The following is a 13,397-nucleotide window of genomic DNA, read 5'->3' on the forward strand; positions in this document are numbered from 1 at the left end:
GTTCTGTTTAATAAAAAAGCTGAATGCATTTAAGTCGAAATTATAATTCTATACAATTTGCTTCAAGAGTAATCGAGATCGGAGATTTTCCTCTATTTAATAAGCCCACTTCGTTTCGTCCATCGAAATGCGGTCATGAGCACCTCTTAAACATATGACTGCCATTTTTTTTGTTTGTTTGTTTGTTTTTTTTTCGTTTTTCTTATTAGGAGCTGCTCAAACACATATTAAGGCTTAATTTCCGTTTTTGCAGGTGCATGGCAACCTTGCATTTCAATGTTTGAAATATCCAACATATTGGGCTGTCTCATTTCTACTGTTGTGATAATTGCTATTTATGCCAAAACAGGTCACGTTCTTTATTTATAAGAATATATTGGGGGATAACCAGTGAACCCTTTTATCCAAGCCTCAATGTGTCAAAAAGTTTTGTTTGCTTTCCTTTTGTTGAAGCATACATAAAATTATATTTAAAATTTGAGATTTCGGTTTCTTCTTTAAATATACACATTGTTTGTTTAAATGCATAGTGTAATGTAAGTGTGAACTTTTGTGTTATAATTTAATCGGTATGTTATACAAATTAGCTTGTAGAGTATAGTTTCAGTGTGTTATCAATTTTCACCTGCATCTCAAGTCGTACATTTTTTTAGTCAGGAACCAACACTAGATGGGTTATTCGATCACTTGTTATATTCCGTATTCTTTGTTTGGTCATATAATAACGTACATACAAAAATGTATCTGTCTGTCAGGTGGCATCCTTTCAAAAGTATGAATTATTTATATTTGATTTATTGATCATGGTTAAAATATAAATAACAACACACAAAAAAGTAAACTCCCTGGAAAATTTAAATTTGAAAGTATATTATCAAATGACAAAATCAGATTCTCATACAAATCAAACGAACAACAAAATCAACTGACATGTTCCGGACATGGTACAGGCATATCATCATGTAGAACATAGTGAACTTAACATTTGTGTAGCTACATGTAGCTATACCTCTCTATTTTACGACAGTACCATATAGTTCCAATATATTGACACAAATGAGAAAGGAATTCAAACATATACAAAACTATAAAACTATAATACTATACATCATTCAAATATTGTATTTTAATTGCGATCGCTTTACAAAATAACTATTTCAACACAGAATAAATCTAAATGAAATATTAAAAACATAGAGCATACACGAAGAAAATACGAATGCAAAAATCATCATGTAGCACAATAACTCAATGGCGGGATGCATAAAAAGCGAGTTTAGCTAAATTAGTATGTAATCTTAAAAAGACTAAAAAGTAAACGTTAAACAATAATCAATGACAAATAAAATGAGCACTCAATATCAACACTAACTTAGATGATATTTCGCATCAGTATCGATATTTCAAATCCATTATTTATTATGTAGAAAAAGTTGATACTGAATATCTATAAACAAGGTATTGCTTTCTTCAGATACATTTATTTTAGAAAACGGACGAACAATTTTGTCAAACAAATCTGGTCTTCCAACTTTTTGACCAGACACTGTTTTATACAGTCTGATTGGCAGCTGCAAGCTCTTGAATAACAAATGTGTTAGGAAAAGTTTATCTGAAATACGAGTTGGTTTACTGCTTGTAAAGTAAAAGGTAAAAGAACTCCAAGGAACATTCACAACGTAAAGTTCCTAATTAAATGGCAAAATCAAAACACATCAAACAACTGTCATATTCCTGACTTGATACACGCATTTTCAAATGTAGAAAATGGTGGATTGAACCTGTTTTTATACTGCTAAACCTCTCACTTGTACGACAGTCTCGCAAAATTAAATGATATTACTTTTGATGCGTGAACAAAACAAACAGACAAAAAGGTAAAACTGTCACAAATAAAAGGTAACAGATTTATTCCGGAGGTCACACGCGTAAAAAGAGAACCTGACTGCAGTTACAACACAAGGAAAATATCAGATATCATCAATTAAACAGATATTCCATAATGGTAAACCAATCAGTTAAATTTTAGAAGTGATGATTTTAGCTTCCCACTATTGGGAAGCTGAAATTATCTCTTTTGTCGTAAAGTTTTGTTTTCTTAAAAAACACACCAAACGACGGATAACAACTATGTAGAATATGGCGGATTGAACCTGGTTTTAAAGCACTAACCCTCTCACTTTTATGACAGTGGCATCAAATTCCTTCTTTTTTTTAACGATTTGTAAACAAAACGGACATAATCGGAAAAATAGTAAAATAGTAAAATTTTTGTTACAGCAGTCATCACTGTCTAATAATCTCAAGACAAACAAACATCCATCTCTGGTTTATACCACTAAGCGACCAAACAGTTTCACAGTTCATAGACCCTCTTTCAATGTGTCAATCTACTGTACAATTCAATTGTAGAACATGCAAACGAAGAAAAAAAAAGAAAAAATACCGAACTCCGAGACAAATTCTAAACGACAATCTCCTAAGCAGAAAGCCAAATCAAAACCTCATACACACCAAATTGATTAATTAAAACTGTCATAAACTTGACTTGTAACAGACAAATCCTAATGCTGAAAATAGTGAATGTCATATTGTTTTAGCTAGTTGAAACGCTCATTCTTATGAGAGTCATATGCAATTTCATTATATTGACAACGATGAGCCGGCAATGTACCGTTGTTTGTATGGCATTTTGTGAAGCCTATGCATCCAGTATGATCAATGTGCATCCTTGAATTCGCTGTTCAATACTATTTGCAATTTAGCCCTGAAGATCTGATGATTTACCAACATTCGTTAATTGATACGTCATCAAAAATTATCTGTATCAAAACCGATATGAGCTTTGACGTTCATCCTTCATTTGAATCTCTAGGTTTTTGGTACATTCCAAACCTGGTCGTTGTATAATTTTGCTATCTCTAGAATGTATCAATAATTAATATTTTTAAAAATGGCAAAAGTTAATTTTTGATAATAATAAACATTTTTATCGGTGAATGTAATGAGATAAGAAGTTAGCAATATCCTATAACTCTACTTTCCGATATAAAGATGATGTTCTTTCACTAAATGATTCAAAAATTTGGTGACTATGTGGAACGCATCTATCCCATTGAACTAGAGATAAAGGATACTACAGATACAGTTAAGTCGGCTTTATATCTTGACTTACATCTAGAATTTGACAATGAGGGTCGGTTGAAAACAAAACTTCAACACAAAAGAGATGATTTCAGCTTTCCAATTGTGAACTTTCCATTTCTAAGTAGCAACATTTCAGCTGCACCTGCATACGGGGTGTATATGTCCCAATTGATACGATATTCCCGTGCTTGCATTTCCTATCATGATTTTCTTGATAAAGGGTTGCTGCTCACAAGGAAGCTATTAAATCAAGAGTTTCAAATGGTGTAGTTGAAATCATCCCTTCGTAAATTTTACGGACGCCATCACAAGTTGGTTGACTGTTATGGAATAACCGATTTGCAAATGATATCGGATATTTGCCTTACGTCGTAACTACAACCCCTCCCCTTTCATGAATGTGACCTACCAAATTAGACTATTTACCGGATTTGTTATAACATAAGCAACACGACGGGTGCCACATGTGAAGCAGGATTATTTTACCCTTCCGGAGCACCTGAGATCACCCCTAGTTTTTTGTGGGGTTCTTGTTGTGTATTTTTCAGTTTTCTATGTTGTGCCATGTGTAATATTGTTTGTCTGTTTGTCTTTTTCATTTTTAGCCATGACGTTGTCAGTTTGTTTAAGATTTATGAGTTTGACTGTACCTTTGCTATCTTTCGTCCCTCTTTTAATTGAAACAAGTTTATCATTATTTGCAAAATACATTGCAACGGATGCATGCACTTTTTTTTTATTTCTTTAACTTACGCAAATTAAAAACTTCTGTTGAAACATTGTTGTGACGTCATTCTATTGTCAAAGCCGTTCTTTATTTCAGTAGTTGGACATTTACATATAAGAACAATTGTGCTATCTTAATCTGTCAAACATTCTTACGAATAACCCTCCTCTTTCTAAGAATATTTAAAAGCTGAGGTAGTATAATTAATTCTTACTGGTAACTAATATCTTAAGAACCTAGTTTATGTGAAATATATACGAAGCACGACAAATAACAACTACATAAGGCTTTGCTCATTGTTGAAGGCCGTACGGTGACCTATAATTGTTTATCTTTGTGTCATTTTGTGGATAGTTGTCTCATTGGTAATTATACCACATCTTCTTTTTTATACATAAGTATTTTTTTTTTTATCATAGTCATATTTTGATAACAATAATGTTGTCACTAAACGAGTTGGATCGTAAGATGCAGTCAATGAAATAATTGTATGATTGCTAAGTACGTCTAAACGGTGACAACACTGCGATATATTCACGGCTTAAAAGATATATTATATTCATAATAGATCCAAATCTCAGCACAGCAATGTAAAATTTGATAATTTCCTTAAGCGAATGTGTATTCTTTACTTGTCGGCATTCGACCTCATGCTATTGGGATATCAAAACCACAATTTGTGCACTGTGTCCATCACTCTAGATATCTTCGTCACTTAAACTGAACTGACAAATTAGCTTAATTTATTTACACTTCTATACGGTATAAATCAAATATTCAATTAAATTTTATAAATTTTGTATTAATTAATTAAAAAAAAAAATCCTCTGATACGGACTTACAAATAAAAACTTGAAGATATAAAAACCATAAACTCATCCATGATTTTTTTTCCAAACCTAGCATTATACAATAATTCATCTTTTGAGTTTATGACACACTGATACCTCATTGGGATATTTACAATAATATTTTCTGGTTTCGAATAAGTAGGCCAATGATTGCAGCAGCTCAAATATTTTCAACATCTATCTGTTTTATATCTTTTTTATAATTTTTACGCAAAAGACAATGATAGTGCAGTAAGATCGACAGCGAAGAATCTAGAATTTAAGGCTTTTTTTTATGAAAAAATCTATTATATCATGGTTACAGACACTTAATTTTTTTTATTATGAATGAATTGTTATAAGAAGGTGCTACAATGTGTAAATATGGTAGTGTTTAATGTAACATCTATAAAGAAAGTAGCAAATGGTTAACTGTAGTTTGTTCTCTGCAGGAAAATCATAATTTATATATAAGCTGGTTACTGACTTTACACTAGTTTTAGAAAATATTATTTTTACTTTTAACAGTCAGGGGCATTACTTAAACAAGAAACAATTAAAATTACCTATACAAGTAATGTGGAAAACGAGGCTAATTTAAATATAACTTATATAAGTTATTTTTCTGAATATTATTTTTATATGTGTCCAAGAATACAGATTTTACTAGCTTTAAATAATTTTCACAGTTATCTGGTTATTTTTCCCTTAATATATAAAAACTAATTCTTCAGAAACACTAATTAACTTTCCGACGCACTGATCTTTCATACCGACGCTTCTGGGTCAAAGATTGGTCTCTTGGGATTATTAAATTATCGTTTTCCTCTAAAATCTTGAAGGTAGACTGATATAAATAGATAGATACTTGCGAATTTATTAAGACATAAAGTTATTTATAATTTGTAACCTACACCATTTACATATGTGCCTAAAATAAGTGTAATTGCTATTTTTTTCAAAAATGTTTAAAACAACTTGTTCAAGTAATATTTTTGTCATTATTTTCAAAGTAACCCTTTATATCTATACTCCTCTCAAATCTGATAAATTCTTTATTTTATGATATAAAATGTTGTTTAAAATCATGAAAACTACATTATGTCTTATGTTTCTATTAAAAATTAAAATAACTCTATTAAGCAATTTTATTATTTTCAAAATAAAGAATTACTTATATAAGTAATTAAAAAAAATAACTTATTTAAGTAACGCCCCTGACATGTTTAAATTTTAATAATTTATTTTTTGAATCATATCATTTATTTTTACTGATTTTTTTAAATAATAATATGTCAAATATATATCGTGTATGTAGACAAACATATTACATACATGTACATATTTTTGCAATTAGTTTTATTTTCATGGCCATAATAATGATCAACACTTGATCAACAAAAAATCTACTCTTAGCACCTCTTTAACAACTCTGCATGGTAACGTTTTAAAATAAGCTCAGATTTTTGTAATGTTGGAATACTTTTAATCACAATTTAATAATTTGTAGATGATAATATGAGAAATGATTATCACACTTACTGATCAGATGCAAATAATTTAGAGTTAGAAGCGCAGTTGCAGTACGTCTGAAAATGATATATTGTATCCACTAAGCTTACTGCTGTTCAAAATCTATTTAACATTAAAACATTTGAAAGAGGTTTAACATGCAATGACTCCAATAAAAATCAGAAATCTGGTATCTGTAACGTTTTTAAGTTAGCTGTAGATTTTACATTGCAACGCCCCATCGAAAATTTCCCCGCTATTGTGTTTCTCCTGTTGGTTTTTAATTCTTAATTGGTACTAGTTCACTGTAAGACAATAGTCAAATACACTACCTGCTATAATATTAGGATGACAAAGATATATGTTTAGTTAGAATTTCACAATACCGATTAAATGTTTATTGATATTTTGTCAGTCTTTATTGCATTTGATTTTTAAAAGTGCATTTTCCCTTTATTGTCAAATGTTTGCATGCCAATGATACATTGTAGTGATATCATAAATCGATTTCCAAAGCGTCAGCTGTACATTTAATGTGTAGTTCAAGGCTCAGCCAGCCGTGAAATAATATTTAAATATATAAGCGAACCAGGTGGTTTGTTGTTCAATTTTGATTTGGATTTAGCAGGTAGAAGAGGTAAGACACGTAAATTACCAAAATATTTCTCTTCTTCGATTGCAAATTGCAAGAATGTATACAATATTAAAACAAGTTAAAAGCCCAATTTTAGTAAAGCTGAATTATCTAGAACTTTCCTCTATCTCGGATATTATAAAACGATAACAATGGTTGAAATTGTCATGACGTTGTCAGTTTATTTTTGAATTATGAATTTAAATGTACCTTTGGTAACTTCTAGTTTAAATTTGATAGTGAAATCTTTCATTTACAAAGTTAAACAGTTATGGCCTTGAATCTTTAAAACAAAAAAACAAACAAAAATAAATGCTAAATAAGTGATATAAATCAAATAAACGGGGAATGACGTTTTATGTTCATTTTTATCCCATAGGTATATGCCTTTTGGTGGTATTTCTTAATATCTAAGAATGTTAATGTAAGACACCGATGAATGTAAAAATAATAGTACTTTTATTTTGTATTCTATATATAATATTAGTTTCATTAAGAAAACAATATTAGTGATCAGAAATGTGTCTAATAACATAAAAGGAACCTGCAGCTTTTCTGTTTGTGGAAAACCCAGTTTGGTCTACAAAATAAATTAAAAAAAATGATGCAATATTAGGTAAATTTGAAACAAATATCACAAATGATAGCTTTCCGGTAAAAATATTAAACAAGAGGCAACCTAATCCGTGCTTACTTCTCTGTAATGCTACGAAAAGTAACATAATCGAACTTCATGTGTGTTGTATACTGGTGTACACATTCATAATGATAAGGTAGTTGTAGTACTTTTTTCCTTTAGGTAAAAAAACTAAAAAATAAACAAACCATTTTTGTTTCATTACATACTTCATTGACAATCTAATCGATTATTTTTTTTATTTATTTAAAACAATATGGCAGAGGTCCAAAGTTCTATTCCAATTCCATATTTATGTGTGTGTGTGTTTTCCTTAGATTGATATTTCGTTGAATGAAAAAGATATGTATGGCTGTTCTTTATTCATTTGATTATACCAATGAATTGTGAAGGAACAAGTCAAACATCATGTTGTGTACAAGTATAATTTTGTAAAAATTATAGTTTGTACAGGGTTGTTTTACATGTTTTTGACACATACCTTCTAGTACCAGGTGATACAGGTTTTTTTTTCTAAAATGTACTAGTTTAATGTTTTGAAGTCGAATTTACATCAATCTAATATGTAGTACTAGTGTTCTTGTCCTCAAACTGGAAATGATAATACTTGAATGGTTTAAATTCTAAAACATTTTCTACTTATACCCTTTTCATACATGTGCCAATAAAAAGTCCTTGTGTGGTCTAATAATGATTTGTGTATCAATACTCCGTATTAGACTGTATGATAAAGTTGTGAAAAATTACCAAAATCTGCAAAACAAGAACTGTGTGCATGCATCATCCTTTTGTGTTTAGCAGTGCACAAAACAGTGATAACTTATACAAAACTTCTGTACATATTATACTTTGTACAACATTACAATTTGTACACAACATATATATTAAATGATCGTTTTAAATGCAGTATTATACATAATAAATCAATATTTGGATTTTGTTAATAATGTATTTGTTATCATATTTGAATACCACTCAGTCATATACATAATTATCATTCTTAAAAGATCAACAAATATCCTGAAGTCTTTCGACGGTAATCTCAATTTGCATTTGTATATCTTAACTCTGTTAGTATTACCCCTTAGTCATCGTTATAATCCATATATATACTCAGACGTACTTATGAATATAATTATTTTCTGTGACTGTATCTTACATTAATTTGTAGGATCCTTTACTATAGATAATTTAGCTGATCTGTAACAAGAACATCTTCATGCCTTATATATCATGTACCGTAGTACGCCGCTAGATTAAAACTGACGTGGAAAGGTAACACATGGCCAGCAAAAGCTGAGAGCCCAGGTGGTCGTGTGGTCTAGCGGGACGGATGCAGTGCAGGCGATTTGGTGTCACGATATCACAGTAGCATGGGTTCGAATCCCGGCGAGGGAAGAACCAAAAATTTGCGAAAGCAAATGTACAGATCTAACATTGATGGGTTGATGTTTAGACGAGTTGTACATCAGTATTGTTAAAACTTGTGACACAAGAAGAAGGCCATTTGTTGAGGCGAAATATTTGTCAACACGATTTTATAACAACATTTTCGTTTTATAACACCTTATATCAGTACCGTTGTGCAAATCTTTAGACTGATATATATATATATATATATAAATGATATTGCTAAATTATCTATAGTAAAAGGATCCTACAGATTAATGTAAGATACAGTCACAGATATATATATATATAACTATATGTCTTTCTTGTGTCTTTGTTTTGCATGCCTTTCATGTTAAATAGTTTGCATATTTCTTTTTCATTTGCTTAAAATGGAAATTACGTCATGTCTGACACGGTATATGTACATCAATTATAGACTATTCCAACATGGCTCCGCTTGTACGAAAACGAATTAAAAGTTTTTATTGCGTATTATGCCATATTTATTATATATGCAGCAGTATTTTTTATGTTTTTTGTTCAGATTTTGCCAGTTTTGAAACGACAAATATGGTTTTAAAGTTATTTGCTGCATACAATGTGATCACAAGTAAGTAAAACATGCTATTTCTTAAAAAAAGAAATGTTTTAACTTAAATCATGTATATAATTATTGATATAAGAAGTTTAGCGCTATCAAACCTGGGTTCCATACACCATGTTCTACGTTTGAAAATGCCTGTACCAAGTCAGGAATATGACATTTGATATCCATTCGTGCGATGTGTTTTATCATTTGATTTTGCAATTTGATAAGGGACTTTCCGTTTTGAGTTCGGTATTTTTGTGATTTTACTTTTTTCTATTTTTGATTTGTATACATCTTTTTATTGTTATAAAAAAATGAAATGTTCATATTCTTGTATTTGTGTATTATACATAATTGTAGTGTTAATTGGTGAAACATACTACATTAAATGCCATAATTTTCACTTTAGCTAATTCAAGTATGTAAAGCTGTAGTACAAACAAAACATTCAGCATTTGTGTTTACTGATTTGAGCACCTCATTCGAAAAGTAAATTTTAGTGCTGTAGTATATGTGTGTTAAATTTTGCATTCTAAACTGAAGACAAGAAAACAAACTTCATTATTTAGTGTTACAGTTTACCTAAATATATCTCTACATTGTTAGATATATCTAAAGACTATGAAATATTCTCTAGATTAATTAAGAATTTGTTAAAGTACTGTGAAAGTACTTTAATTCGTGGATATCAATTTTCGTGGTTTGAGCAATATTTACATGTTCGTGGATTTTTAAATTCGTGGATTTTAGTTTTCTAAAAAAAAGAAAATTGAACAATTAAAGCCTTTAGAAACGAAGGTTACAAATACATGTAGTCTGGATTAAAGGAAATTGCAAAGTAAACATTGACCCGTGTAAATGGTAGTGATAACACTAATTAACCCATGATAAAGTGATCGACAGATTAGAGACCATCAAAGGAGTTAACTATGCCATATACATGTCACCTAAAGAAAACAGTAACATAAACAAATGCTATAAACGTATCTTGAATTGTCAAATAATTCTTATTAAAATCAAGCCCAGCATGAAATCATTATTTCCCATATGTACGAGAACTATGAGTGTATAAAATGAACACTTAATCAAACTAGCATATCAATACCGGAAATCTGACTGTCATCGATTAAAAATGTTTGTTTTTGAGAATTAAAAGATCAAAAGTTGTACACTATTGGTTATTAAAGATTAAATGGGAATAATACTGCATGCGGTTGTAGTTCTGTGACTGCTATTTAAAAAGTATTCTCATATTTGGCGTTATTCAATATATTCAATATATTCTATAGATCATATCAGTAGTCAAACCTACCAATGGGGATCTTTCCATGTCTTGATTAAGACATTGGTTGTTTTATTTCGTTGGACACTTAAATTCGTGGATAAAGCCATCCACAAAAACCACGAAAATTGGTACCCAACGAATAAAAGTACTTTTACAGTATTCAGTAATGTATTAATACGGTTGTGGCAATCTGGCTAGTTTTGACCTTCTGAGCATTGCTGGTCAGACTATAGGTTGTCTGCATTTGCCTAGTACATTCTTGACAGTTCAATTCTTGATGGGGTCTAAGTTTGAATTGACTAATTTATTTCTAAAAATATATGTCCTTAATTCCTTCCCATTCTTAACAAGTATTTGTAAATTGATAATTATTATTGTAAATAAGTCTCCGTCATCTAAACAAAACTATAAAGCTTCGGCGGTTTTGATCTTTTAAATAAATTGTATGAATTATTCCTGTTATTCGAGATAACTCTACAAACAATGGCATCAATAAATTCATATTTTTTACAGTAACTAAAGGAATAATATTGAATCGTAATTTGATGATGTAACACTTCAGCTAGCTTGTAGTCATTTAGTTCTGGGCAATCATTGATTTCTAATTTTCTACTGATATAAGACAAGCTTTAACCTTTCTTTCTGCGTAGCAAAACACAAATTATGTGAAATTGTTCAGACTTGCACATTTCAGCCTGGACCTCAAGTGTCATGCATAAATGCATAAATATCTGTTAAATGCTCAAATTGATCAAACATTTATTAATATTTAAACGTTATACTCATTATACAGTTTAAGGACTTCATTAAAATATTTTCCCCTTCTCTTCCTGGTGTGATTTATGTTGAAATACTGGTATTATAAGACACTCCTCGGGCCAAAACCTTTTTTCCCCAGCTATATACCTCATATAAATGTTAAATGTATGCAGGTTATTCATAAAAGATAAAAAAAAATAATACCATCTATCGATTGATTTGCAAATAAAGCTACTTTTCTAAATAAGGAGACAATTCGATATATATCAACAGAACTGACGCCGATGTGAACATTTAATGCAAATGTTTAGTAAAGAAAGTTCAGGTACTAAAATCATTAACATTGAGACGTCATATTTTTTGTAATGAATGGTTAAAAAATGTAATGGATAACCTTCTTTGATAAGATATGATTTTTTTGATTATTTTTAAATCTGTACGAACGTTTGTAGTAATAAACACAGTTGTTTCAATGAGAGAAAAGGTCTCCTGTTTAAAACTATTTTGAAAACCCCGTTGTACAAATTAAATTTAAAAACAATATTCAGTATGCAGCAACGATTTATATTTATTTATTCTGACTTTGCAAAAAACAAAAATAGTATTGACAATATGGTACACATCACAATCGTTTTCTTGCTCTGTCCAGTGTATGTTCAATATATTTTTCAGTTGAATTTTATACCTATATAAATATTGTCTCTTTTTACTGTTTTACTCATTTATATGTTTAAGACTAAGATTAAATATATATTGAATTACCCTCAAGACCTGCTGTGCATTTACAACTTGTTGCATAGTCTGTATTCTATTTTTTAGGAAAATTACAATATATATTGAATTTGTGATGTGCAATTTGTCCTTGAGAAATATTTTTTTTAATAAACACCATGTGTCACCGAAATCCCCAAAAAGGCTAAGGTTCATCAGAGAGCACAATATTGCAATATCTTACTAAATTAAATATTCCATCTTTAAAATTTCGTATGCTCTTATTATTAACTAGGTAGTAACATTTCCGTCAAAAAGTTGAATTTCATTTAATTTTAGATTAACGTTATTTGCATTCAGATGTTCTGAATATGCTCGATATGGTTATATCCAAATGATATTTGAGTTAATTGTAAAAAAAGCTTTATCCGTTCTTCGAACCTCACCTGTATTGTTATATACTATTTTCGAAGATTCTTTGTTGCTTTTCATTTCCTTCTTTCAATTTTGATAAGTCGTGATTAGAAGATTTCAAATCGCTGGATGCTTTTCATTTGTGATGTATAGAGTGCAATTACTGTGAAATTACTTAAAATTTGTTAAAACGAACATTTACAAAAATACTCAGCTCACATTAAACTGCTATTAATTTAGAATTAGTAAATACGTAGACTCCAATATTTTGTGTCACCTGTTAAAAGAAGTATTGTACCAGTTTCTATCGAAAAATAATTTTGTATTTAGAAACATACCTGTGCAGTATGCTTTCTGTTTATATTTGTATAACTGTAAAGAGTGTTAAATTTTGATAGAAATATATAAATTTGATTGATACATTTAACTCTATCATTATCATGCTGATGAATGATATCTGTTTTCCAAATATTTGTAAATCATAACATTCAATGTCCTTTTTTAATAATAACATTGGTGTTGTTTTGTAAACCTTTTAGGCGTTAATATATACTTCCATCGTTCGAAATGTAAACTTGGTTATAACACTGCTTAGTAAAAAACATATTGATATTTTTATGATGCATCTGTTGTTTGTTCTATTTTTTTCAGCTATTCCTGTAAAAGTCTTAAGCACTACCGTTTTTGTTGCAACAACTTCATTTGCATTTACGTGTCCTGAGAAAGTTTATGATTGGTATGAAGCATGTGCACAAAAATT

The sequence above is a fragment of the Mytilus trossulus genome, chromosome 5 (genome assembly GCF_036588685.1).
Source record: "Mytilus trossulus isolate FHL-02 chromosome 5, PNRI_Mtr1.1.1.hap1, whole genome shotgun sequence".
NCBI classification, from domain to species: domain Eukaryota; kingdom Metazoa; phylum Mollusca; class Bivalvia; order Mytilida; family Mytilidae; genus Mytilus; species Mytilus trossulus.